The sequence below is a fragment of the Erinaceus europaeus genome, chromosome 8 (genome assembly GCF_950295315.1).
Source record: "Erinaceus europaeus chromosome 8, mEriEur2.1, whole genome shotgun sequence".
Taxonomy (NCBI): domain Eukaryota; kingdom Metazoa; phylum Chordata; class Mammalia; order Eulipotyphla; family Erinaceidae; genus Erinaceus; species Erinaceus europaeus.
In genome coordinates, this window is record NC_080169.1 from 107,744,311 (window position 1) to 107,756,120 (window position 11,810).

The window sequence follows — 11,810 nt, forward strand, 5'->3', positions numbered from 1 at the left end:
GTCTGTCGCGCCGAATCCACCTCCCACCTATAAGTCTCATTCTCCCTGGATCAGCCTGCTGAGCCCCCAGTTGGGAGGTCGGCGGCAGCTCAGGATACTTTCTTCCTCCTCTTCCTCCTCCTCCTTCTTCCTCTTCTTCTTTGTTTTTATTTATTTATTTATTTATTTATTTATTTTTGCCTCCAGGGTTATTGCTGGGGCTCAGTGCCTGCACCATGAATCCACGGCTCCTGGAGGCCATTTTCCCCTCTTTTGTTGCCCTTGTTGTTGTAGCCTTGTTGTGGTTATTATTGTTATTATTGGTGTTGTTCATTGTTGGATAGGACAGAGAAAAATGGAGAGAGGAGGGGAAGACAGGGGGAGAGAAAGACACCTGCAGACCTGCTCCAATGCCTGTGAAGCGACTCCCTTGCAGGAGGGGAGCCAGGGGTTCAAACAGAGAACCTTAGGCCGGTCCTTTTTCTCTGCACCACCTGTACTTAACCTGCTGTGCTACCGCCTGACACCCAGGATACTTTATTCTGAATGTCACGAGGTCTCTCAGAGGCCATGTCTGAGCAATGGAGGAAGTGGAATTAGTCTTCTAAAAGGAGGCTAATGAGTAGAGTTCAATCAACCCCAGTCCTGAGGCTGAGAAGACAAGTGACTTCTGCGTCAGACAAATGGGAGTGTCAGAATTATTCCACCCTGAGGAGAAGATAGCTCAGGGGACTAAGAGGAATCAGGAGGAAAAGGAGGAATGGCACAGGAACCCTGCAGGACCTTCTGCTCAGAAGACATGGGGCTGAATATGGAACCCTGCTTTGATGATGGAGAGCTACCAGCTTCTCTTGTCTCTTTTCTCTATACTGTACAAAGGAGAAACTGGAGTCTAATAAGAAATGCAAGGGAGTTAGGGCTGTCAAAGGGAAGTCATAGAAAGAGAGAGGAAAGGGAGGAGGCTAAGAAGAGGTTGTAGAGAGTGAGTCCTTTTCCTCAGTCACATTTATTAGGGATGCCCTAAACGCAGACATCAAGATAAAGAATATTCCAAGGCAATGGTTACCACATCAAAATTAATGAGGAACACACTGTGACGAATAAACTACCAACATTTTAGGGAAGACTGGATCAGTTACAGCATTGTATTGAGACACACTGGAACCTCAGGCACAAGGAACAATCAATAATATTGATTCTGTCTTTAAAATCAAGCATTGTTTTCATCTTTTTTTTTTTGCATTTTGTTTTGTTGCAGTAAACACATAAATCTTTCGGTTTTAATCATTTTTTATGCGATAGAATAAAGCTCCAATCTGCCATTTTACAGCATTTATTTGTTTTCATCTTTATTATTTTTTATGTGGTTCTGGGGATCTAATCCAGCACCTCACACATGAAAGGCATGCACTTTATTGCTGAGTTATCCCCCTGGTCTTTTTTTTTTTTTTTTTTTTCTCAACAGGGTTACTGTTGGGGCTCGGTAATGGCACAATTCACCATTCCCGGCAGCCATTTCTTCCTTTTTTTGTTTTTTTTTTAAGTTTATTAGATAGTAAAGAAATTGAAAGGGGAAAGGGAGATAGACAGACACCTGCAGACAGACCTGCTTCACCATTCTTGAGCTTACCCCCTGCTGTGGGAAGTTGAAGCTCAAACATAGGTCCTTGTGCATGATAATTTGTGTGCTTAACCAAGCGTACCATGATCCAAACCCCTGGTCCCACTTTTAAATGGCCAATTCAGTGGCATATAGTACACACACAGTTATGTAGCCATCTCCACCACCCATCTTCAGAACTCTTTTCATCTTCCTAATCTGAAACTGTGTACCGAGTAGATACTAATGCTGGCAACCACCATGCTTCTCTATGAATTTCACTAGTCTAGGTTCCTTCCATAAGTGGAACATTTGTTTTATGTGACTGACATGTTTCACTTAGCATTTCTTCAAGGCTCATCCATGTTGTAACTTGTGCAAGGTTTTCTTTCCTAAATAATAATTCTCTCTCCCCCGTCTCCCCTCCTCTCTCTCTCTCTCTCTCTCTCTCTCACACACACACACACACACACACACACACACACCATGCTTTGTCATCTGGAAATAATTTTATGTTATTTTCATCTTACCTATTGTGAATAATACTGTGGAAGCATGGGGAGACAGATAACTGTTCGTCTTATTTTCAATTCTTTGGGGATATACAACCACAATTGGAAATGCCAAATCAGTTCATATAATCTTTTAAAAAAAAACATTTTTATTTATTATTGGATAGAGACAGAGAATTTGAGAGGGGAGGGGGTGATAAAGAGGGAAAGAGACACCTGCAGCACTGCTTCACCATTCGTGAGGCTTTCCCTCCTGCAGGTGGGGACCAGGGGCTTGAACCTCAATCCTTGCGCACCATAATGTGACCGCTTAACCAGGTGTGTCACCACCTGGCCCCCTCATATAATAATTCTATGTTTTATTGTTTAAAGAATGGTCACATTTTTGGGGGGTAGTTTTTGTATCACCTTTAATTTTTTAAAAATATTGCATTGGAATATTATTTATCTTGAAGACTGACTTCTCAGGATTTAGCACAACCGAATTCCATCTCTAGAACCCAGTCCTTTGGTCCACTGGCTTATTGGCATTGTGCCCAAGGAACCAAAAGTGCTTCCTCGTCCCCTTCTCCCCAGAACTATGGAAGTCTTCCTTTGCTTCCAGACAACCTACTAGTATTTTGCTCTTATTTGATGATACTCTGGACTGTTTTTCCAGCGGGGGGTCCACATTATACAAACCCTCCTGCTACCTTGTGACATTGACACTCTTGATCTGAAATGTTAACACCAGGGGCACTCTATGTGCTCCCCATGCAGTCTTTAAAAAAAATTTTTTTTTCTAGTGACTCACTTTTCTTTTTTTAAATAGCTTTTTATTTTACCTTTTGTTGTCCTTTTTTTTAAATTGTCGTTATTGATGTCTTCATTTGCCAGGCTAGCGCCGCCGGAGAGACAGACTATGGAACATGTAGCTGAGCGGGAACGCAATGCAATTTTTTATTGATCAGAGGAAAATGCCTTTATACCTTCTGAAGTGGAAGTGGCAGGTTGGAAGAGGAAATGGGTAGGAGAGTGGGTGGAGAGAAGAAAAAGAGCAAAGATAGCAAGCTTCCATCTAACCAATGGGGATTAAACCAATGCCCTGAAGGCAGGGCAGGTCTCCAGTTGTTGTGAAGGTTCTGACCAGTAGGGATTAAACCAATACCCTGCAGGCAGAGTGGGTCTCAGGCAAAAGAGTGATTATGTAAATAGACCACAGCATCAAGCAATGCAAGGGAACCTGGCGTGATGACCAACACGGATAGAAACAGAAGGGGTCTTTAGAAGCAGAATTAGCCAAAGGAGAAATGATGACCAAGTCATTGTTAGATAGGACAGAGAGAAATGGAGGGGGGGAAGACAGAGAGGGGGAGAGAAAGACACCTGCAGACCTGCTTCACCACCTGTGAAGAGACTCCCCTGCAGTTGGGGAGCTGGGGCCTCGAACCAGGATTCTTACACGGGTCCTTGTGCTTTGCACCACATGTGCTTAACCCACTGTGCTATCGCCTGACTCCCTAGTGACTCACTTTTCTCCAAAACAAACTAGCAAGACTTTGATTACGTCTACCTTTTTATATATTTTTTGCTTTTATTATCAGTAACAAGAACAACAACCTTAACTCTGGAACAAAATATGATCTACATTCTGACACAATAACCCTGGGAAGTTTGAAAACATTCTGGAGTTATAGAAGCCAGTTCATGGGCAAAACAAGAGTGTTCTCTTCCATTTGAAGCAGAAGGAAAGTGACAGAGCTTGTGGATGATTCAAAACCCCTGATGGGAGCAGAAGGGGCCTTTGAAGACTGATGCATTGTGGAAACCAAGACAAATTCTCTATTCTTGGGCTCTTCTTCCCCAAAGGGCAATTTACTCCTTGACTTTTTAGGTTAAGTATGGCATTCTCACATTGCATCTCCATGTCCCCGTGATGATCTGTGGTCCATGAAGCTTGGTAAATGGCCTCCTTTGTTCTTGTGCTTTTCCTCAGGTGCAAGAATTTCTATTTATTCCCAGGCATTTGGGAGATGTTTTTTACTTGGTCAGAAACTGGTTAGAGAATGGAAACAAGAGCATAGAAAAGACATTGTAATGTTGACTTGAGGATGTTCAAGTGGCTGAACATTCACTTGATGAATCACTTAATAACTTTGTGCCTCAGTTCCTCCAAAGGCTCAATAATAATATATGACTTATTACTGCTTTTTGTAGTCATTGGAATTTCTTCCTTATCGGTAAGAGTACCTGTGATGTGAGAAGAGAAGATATGCTTATTAAACAGAAGGTTGTATGGTTGGCATCATATTTTAGTTGTAGGAGTAGTCATGGGAGTCCCACACTGTGTACCCGGCACTATTCTTGATAAAAGGTGTTAGAACATGTTGGTGGAGGTTACAGGCAAGTAAAAGGATCCTTTATTTTTATGAGAGACAGACTATCAAACCCTAGGCCTCCTGCATGCAAGTCCTGTACTCTGCCTGCTAAGAAGCCCCCCCCCCCAGCCTCTTGATGAGTATCTAGTTTTCAGACAGGCTAGCACAGTTCAACAAATGGTGGTCCTTGTTTCTATCACAGTTCCTCTCTCTCTCTCATCCCTTTCGCCTTCCTCACCACTACCACTAACCCCGTGTACTATACTTAAGCCTCAGGGGTCAAAAGATGAAGTTATTTTGCTCCCTTACTTTGATGTACATCTAACAGGTGAAATATAAATATACTAAGTACAACTGATTTGTGCTTGACAGTGGTCACACCCCTCCATCCTGCTTCTGAGGGACTCATCACAACCCCATTACACATTTGGACATGAAGACTCCTAGCAGTCTTGTGATTTCTTCTACACACACAAAGCAAAGCTGAATGGAGAGTCAAAGGCAGAGCTTTCTGATGCCAAACCCTGAAATGCTCAGTCTTATGTGGCTGCTGGTCAGCGGTTAAGTGAACATTCACTCGTGGGGTATATGTGAAAATGCCTGGAGCTGATAGAACAAGGGACACAAGAAGTACTTAAAAGAGTAATTACAATTTTTTTTCTCCTGCAATGTGTGCATACATATGAATAGAATGAGACAGATAACTAGCTAGCTAGCGAGATATTTGGCAAACAGCAAACCAAAGCCATCGTGTCCACATGTCAGAGAAACAAATTTAGTCAGTGTGTCCAGACTTTTGTTAAACATTAAATTCCCAGGTGGTTATTTCTGAATTGACAGCTAAGAATTGTTTCCTTCTACTGGGAGGACTTGGGCCTATTGTCCTCGAGTCTATCTTATACTCAACGTATACTTTGTGCTTGTATCCAAGAACACATTTGGTGTTCCATGGTGGGTGGCAGGGAAGTCAAGGCAGGCAGACAGCTGAGGAAAGAGGTGGAGCTAGTGGTTACTTGCTTTTTCTTCAGACTTATGTCTGATGTAAGCTCTCCAGTCTCTGACTGCCTTGCCTTCCCAGGGCCTCATAAGCTATATAGCATATTATGAAGTGACAGTTTTTCCCCCAGAAGGGAAATTGCTTTAAAAAAAACTTAAAAGTAATACTATTCACAGGAAAAATGCTCACAGGAAAAAATTTATAAAAGAGAAGTGAACATCATTCATTATTCCATCATACATACCCACACATATATTGCAAAGAAATGAGATTGTGCTGTAAAATACCTCTTGGGCACATGGACAATCATTTTTCTCCATTCTGTGAACAACCTGATAATCAGATCTTGGTGGGTTCTCAGAACCAGGTTTATACCATTCAATGAATCAAAGTCCATTGGTGTTGGTGTTCACATTTGTTGCAATCTATAATGATCTCGAAAATTTGGAATTTTTCTCCTGAGGTCCCTGAAACTATGCTTCCCTCCCCCTCCTTTCCTCATTTTCAGTGGTTTCATTCTTTCTTCAAATCCCAAGAAATAGCTCACAACAGAATCACACTTTACCACTGAGTTATGTGAGAATGAGTAGGCAATCTATCTCTTTTTCTCCTCTTCCTTCTATCTCTTAAAGATTCCATTTCTCTCATCTATAAGCCCAGGGAATTTAATGAATAAAGTACACATGATTTTCTAGCCCTTTCCATTAACAATATTTCCTTCCTTCACCCCTCCTATTTATTACTGAGTTAAACAGGAATAGGGGCCTGGTAGTGGCGTACCTGATTGATCGCACGTTACAATGCACAAGGACTCGGGTTAGAGCCCCCAGCCCCCACCTGCAGGGGGAAAGCTTCAGGAGTGGTGAAGTAGGGCTGCGGGTGTCTCTCTCTTTCTCTCTTCCTCCCCCTGTCCTCTACATTTCTGGCTGTCTATTCAACAAAGAAATGAAAAACAAACAAAAAACCAAGAATAGAAGCATAGAAATAAAGAGAAAAATGGATTCCTAATAAAATACCAATTTACAAAAGCCAGACCTCCCACTTCTGCACCCCATAAAGGATTTCGGTCCATACTCTCAGACGGATAAAGAACAGGGAAGCTAAAAAAAAAAAAAAAAAAAAAGAACAGGGAAGCTTCTGGTGGATGGGGATGGTCACTGGGCTTTGGTGGTGGGAACTGTGTGGAACTGTGCGCCTCTTATCTCACTGTCCTGCTGATCACTGTTAAATCACTAATAATAAAAACAGAGACGACTTATGTGCCCGCCATGACGGGGCGCCCACGGCCTATATGTCGGAGGCGCAGCTCCTCACAAACCCGACTTCCTTCTTTGCCAAATGTCTCCTTCTGCCGTCATACCTGAGCCTATTACCGGTTTTCATTCGAACCCACTGAGGAATTGGACGATGCTGCTTTTGTTTCTTGGCTAGGAACCGTTTGATTCTGAACGTCTTGTGAGACGACATGGCAACCGAGTAACAAGCTCTCCACCTCGCACAAAATGGCCGACAAAAGGCGATAAGGGCGGAAACGGTTGGATCTGGGGGCGGGGCCGAGGAGCTGACGCAAACAGAAAAGGCTAGAGCTGGGGGCGGGGCCCAGGAGCTGACACATGCGCACTCACACCCGCGCCTGCATCATCGCTGTGGGAAGCCCAGCTCCCCACATGCACATAAAATGTCGCTTTGCTTGAACTCATTGAATGTCTTCCTCAGGCCTCTATCAGGGCCAATCTGCTTTCTGGGTGAAGATTACAGCCTGTAACATGCCAGAGTAGAAGACCTCCCATCGTAAGTTGTTTTAAAGGGTGCAAAATGGGTGGGACTAGCTCCTAAGGTGGGTATATCCCTGTGTAGATAAAGCCTCAGGTTCATGTTTAATAGCTACGAAGCAGGTGCTCCACTGTCTGCTTGTACCGTGGCTTATTTTATCTTACTACAAGAAAAAGGCTTCAGTTGTCTAGTCTGAATTTATCTTCTAATAGTAAAGAGAGATTAGCTTTTATAGGTAATTGTGTAGCAGGCCCTACTGCGTATGCTTCTGTTTGTATTTGCTTTATTATTTCCTTATAACATATATCCATAAATGAGACTAGGTCAGTGGGTTTGTACTTTAAACTAGCTTATGTGTATAGAATGTTTTCATACAAGTTACACCATTTTGCATGATCAAGAGTAAGGGTTCAAGCTTGCAACTCGAATATTAATAGATCTTCCCATTTATTGACAAATAAGTGGATGATTACTAAAACACACACACACACCTACATATTTTTATTTGTGTATTATATACACCTGAAGAAGTTTCAAGGAGAATATTTAACCATAAAGAACACAGTGTTGAGGGGTTGGGTGGTGGTGCACCTGGTTGAGTGCACATGTTACAGTGCATGAGGACCTGGGTTTGAGCCCTGGGTGGCCACCTGCAGGGGAAAAGCTTTGCAAATGGTAAAGCAGTGCTGCAGGTGTCTCTCTCACTCTTTATCTCTCCCATCCCTCTTGATTTCTGGCTGTCTCTATTCAATAAGTACAGACAATAAAATAAAAAAAAAAAAAGACAATATTCAACCCATGTGCCATTTGGTTCAAGTTTTCTTCTTTGTGACAGGTAGCACAAAAGTAGAGCAAAAAGTAGGACACATTTGTGTATGTAATTTTAGATAAATAGAAGATTTCTTTTAAGAAATAAAGTGTAATATATATACCAAAAATAGGTGGCCCTTCCCACCTTTTTTTTTTCTCTCATTGAAGGTTGCTGCTATTGTCTGTGTGGTGTTTGTTTCAATGCTGTTAATATATATTTCTCAACTATAATTATAGATGTGTGTTCATAAATAATATATACTATTCTTTTTCCTTTTTTCAAACTTTATATTACATGCTATAAATATATCATATGGCAATTGTTAACATTATGATTTACTTATGTTGATAGGTGAAGCTCTGATTCATTTTAAATATTGTAGATTATTTAAAATATTGTGAATTATTCTGTTGTTTTAACTTGCTCTAAGCTTTATAATCTATGTTTTCTATTTATTTGCATTTAGAACTCTATATGCTCTGTATCTTAAGCCACTCTTGCTTATTTGTATTGCAAATATATTCTTGCCAAACATAAATTTCTTAACCATTAAGCTTTATTTTTATTTAAATGTATATAATTTTAATGTAAAACTTATTAATATTTCCTTTTATGACTTATTTGTGTGTTTTGTTTGCCTCTAAATCCTAAAGACATGATGTTGAATTCTATTCTGAAAGCTCTCTCTCTTTTTCTTTCTTTTTGCTGTCAACATTTTACCGCAGGCTTCACATTTATACAATTTCACTACTCCAGTGGACTTTGAATTTTCTTTTTTTTCCAGGTAGAGGGTGAGAAACAAAGAGGGAGAGAGAAAAGAGATACCATAGCACTGCTCTACCATTTATGAAGGTTCATGTTTGTATAGTGCTCTTTTCTGATGACTGGGGGTTTGGACTTGTGTGCACTAAAGCAGGTCAGCTGTCTCCTGGCCCCTACTCTCAAAGTTGTAAGATTTTTTTTTGTTGTTGTTTGTTTGTTTTCAGTTTCAAGGTATTGCTTTTTAGAACTACATATTGGGCCTTAAAAAAAAACAAACTAAGCACACTTAAGAATATTGAGACCAACCACAGTAACCTTTCAGAGTTTCATAGTTTGGTTTCAAAGGACATTTTACCATGTGCTTTTTTTTTTTTTTTTTTTTTTTTACTGTGGTTGGTTAAAATAATAAAACTTCTTGTAAATGCTGAAAAAAATAAATAAATAAAAATTGATAGAAGGTGGGGGGCAGGACACCAGGGGCTGAGAGTGGTGCACCTAGTTAGTGCACATGCACAAGGACCTGGGTTCAAGCCCCTCCTCCCCAACTTCAGGGGAGAAGTTTCACAAGTGCTAAAGCAGGGCTGCAGGTGTCTCTGTGTCTTTCTCCCACTCTGTCTCCTCTTCTCTAAAAAAAAAAAAAAAAAAAAAAAAAAGAATATTGAGACCATACAAACTGGCTTTAAAATCAAATAAATTATAATCCAAAATTAAACAAAAAATTGACATTAGTGAAAACAACAATGGACTCAAAATCCTTTATAGTTGGACATTAGAAATATCTTTAAAGGGTGGGGGGAGGGGGAAAATACAGGTCCTGGAAAAGGATGACAGAGGACCTAATGGGGGTTGTATTGTTATGTGGAAAACTGGGAAATGTTATGCATGTACACACTGTTGTATTTACTGTCGAATGTAAAACATTAATCCCCCAATAAAGAAAAAAAACAGAGTATCTTTAAAAGCACTTGTGAATCAAAGGAAAAACATAATGATAGCAAATATTATAAACTAGATCATATGAAATATGATAGACATAAAGTTGTGGTTTCAGGTCAAATCTTTCTTGATTAGGTGCTTTTAGTATTATGATGCATATATTTAGTGTTCTGAAGATCAAAATGCTAAACACCATCTCAGAAAGTAAAAGAATGATAAAACAGTCCACTTGGGTAGTATATCTGTTTTGCCGTGTGTGATGTAGCTTTGAAGGAAAAAAGAAATAAAATAGAATATTGTAAATGGCGGAGAAGTGTTCTGGCTTCTCATAGTAATAATTTTAAATATCTTATTTTTAACTGGTTTACAGCACAGTTTTTGATACATTGACCCATGGAAATTTCTCACATCCCTGTGATTGGTGTCTGCAAAACTCTCATCACCAATTTAAGTCCTTTTTTTGCTATCATGCACCAGGACCAAAACCCCCACCCCAGCCCCTTAACCTCCAGTCCCCTTACTTTCCCTTCTTCCCCAGAATCCTTTTTCTTTGGTGCAAGTCACCGAATCCAGCCCAAATTTCACTTTGTGTTTTCCCTTTCTGTACTTGTTTCTTAAATTCTACCTATGAGTGAGATTATCTGGTATTTATCCTTCTCTTCTTGGCTTATCTCACATAACATAATTCCTTCAATTTCTATTCATGATGAGGTGAAGATGATGGCCTTTTTTTTTTTTTAAGTAAAGACAAATCAAAAGGATTCATGTGACATCTCAATTTGCCCTAGAAATTACAATCAGTGGTTTACAACATTTTTCTTGTTGGCATGAATTTTTGGAATCAACTGGCTACTGCTTCACAGTTACTAATTCGTCCCATGCAGTTTTTTCCAGATCATCCTGGGGTAGGACAGCCAACCATGCCTTTCCCTGTCGTCATCTCTCCATGCACAGATCATGGCCTCTCCAGCCTGTTCTCACTAGCTCTTCTGTGATTCTCTCCCCACATCATTGCCAACTCCAGGTTTCACTGACACAAGGACCAGTGGCAAAGTCACATCATTTTTTAGGTTCCCAAATGAAATGCAGTCTGGGAAAACAAACTCTAGAGGTGTATTTGTTTGTGGATGTGAATGTCTCCATATGTGTGTGTGTGTGTGTGTGTTTAATTAACATGTATGCTTTTGAAGTGTTGATGTTATTGAATCTGCCCACATAAGGAAGCCATACCTGGATGTGATATGTAACTTGGTCTCTCCCTTGGCTCATCCACTGGTAGATTCCTCGTTTGCAGATGCAAAGTATTACTTGCAGGATTTGGGACAATTTGTGGTTCTGCCCTATAGACATAGAATGGGAGTGTTTTCTTAACATCAACCATTCTCATCCTCAGTGCTATAGGATTACACAGTTACATCTGGGTTTTGATAGATGACATTATCTTTTTTTTTTTTGTATTTCACTTACTGTGTCAATTGCTTTTCTTTTTCATTTTTTATTTGTAATTAACTGTACGTTACAGGACTCTAAGATTACTGTGTATAATTTCACATCACACTCATCACCAACTCATCACCAAAGTTCTGTGTATCCACACTACCATCTCTCAAATACAAACACAATAGTTCTCACAAAGTCTGAGAAGTAGTTTTCTTGCTTCTGTTTTCTTTATTATTCTTTTTTTCAACTGTATCAGTTCTCTAGATCCCACACATGAGTGAAACCATTTGGTTATTGTATTTTATCTCTTTACTTATTTTACAAAGCACAACCACCTTTTTTTTTCATCTATTTTGTCCTAAAGGACACAATCTGCATCTTTTTCAATTGTAGAGTAGGACTCCATGAACTATATATCCCATAACTTCTTTAGTCAGTCATCTGTTGTTGGACATTTAGGCTGCTCCCAATGCAGCTATGAACATAGGAGTGCATATGTCCCTTTGAATTAGTGCTTGAGTGTCCTTTGGATTAAGTGACACAAGAATCAAGTGGAACAAGTGGCTGCAAATGCAGTTCTCTGGAGCTCATAGGAATGAGAGTAAGATGGACTTTTACTTTGCTCAAATCTTCATCATTGTCC

At 40.1% G+C, this 11,810-nt stretch overlaps 1 long non-coding RNA gene across 1 annotated transcript; it reads right to left on the reverse strand.

Annotated features, from left to right (window-relative positions):
• Nucleotides 1-3,640: 3,640 nt before the first annotated feature.
• Nucleotides 3,641-6,949, reverse strand: LOC132539801 (uncharacterized). The gene is made up of 2 exons (XR_009551095.1): nt 6,806-6,949; nt 3,641-4,320 (listed from the first exon to the last, which is right to left on the reverse strand). It is a non-coding gene; the product is annotated as an uncharacterized LOC132539801 (long non-coding RNA).
• Nucleotides 6,950-11,810: the final 4,861 nt, after the last annotated feature.